We start from the raw sequence: 981 nt of genomic DNA, 5'->3' as shown, positions 1-981 counted from the left end.
GGACTTTTTCCCATAACTTTCTTTGTAATGTTATAAGAGAAGGTAACATCTGACAATGAAACTCAAATACAAACATATGTCAAAGACCTACAAACACATGTCAAATACCCTATACTGTCATCCAGTTAATAAAATGAGACTTAGGAAAATCAAAACAATTGGGCATATTGGTAAATAGTATAAGAAGAAAAGTAAAATGAAAAAAAAAACCCTGTAATTGACTTGACCAAACTACTGATAAAATTGACTTTACCATGAATGCATGCATACATGTGCATGCATGCATATATGTATGCATACATGCATGGTATGTATTATATACATACATATATGCATTTATGTATATATGAATATATATACATACATATATGCATATATGTATATATAATAAAAATATGATAAAATGGCTTCAATAGAAAAATATATATAAATGATAGAAACATAATTTCAAAGTAAACTGGCAGAAAATATTCACACTCAAATAATAGATATAATTTTCATGAGTAAGTGATGTGAGTTTCATGTTGGCCCTGAATACAATATGATATTCACCTCCATCGTGTTCTTCTAGGAAAGAATAAAACACAAGAAAAAACAAATTGAATGTTATTCCATAAAATACATGACTAATATTCCACATGACTCTGCAAAACATGAACAATGCTGATTTAAAATCACAAACCAGAAAAAACTAAAAAGACATTGTGACAAAATGTAATATGGTGCAGTGAGTTCAGTCATAATACAGAGGAAAAGACAATAGGATAATCCAAAAAGAAGCATGGAGTTTGTGTTACAATATTGTCAGCTTGTTAATGTTGACATTCATATGATGGTTAAATGAGAAATGAACAGTAATCACTTTCTTTATTTTTAATTTTTATTTTTTATTGTGAAAATACTGTACAGAGGTGTTACAATTACATGGGCAAGATAATGAGTACATTTCTTATAAAGCATTGTAGCCTCCTCCTTTGTTTC

Source organism: Dipodomys ordii, unplaced genomic scaffold (assembly GCF_000151885.1).
Source record: "Dipodomys ordii isolate 6190 unplaced genomic scaffold, Dord_2.0 Scaffold80, whole genome shotgun sequence".
In the NCBI taxonomy this organism is placed as follows: domain Eukaryota; kingdom Metazoa; phylum Chordata; class Mammalia; order Rodentia; family Heteromyidae; genus Dipodomys; species Dipodomys ordii.
The sequence above is the reverse complement of the archived record's forward strand: the minus strand, read 5'-3'. Positions refer to the sequence as shown.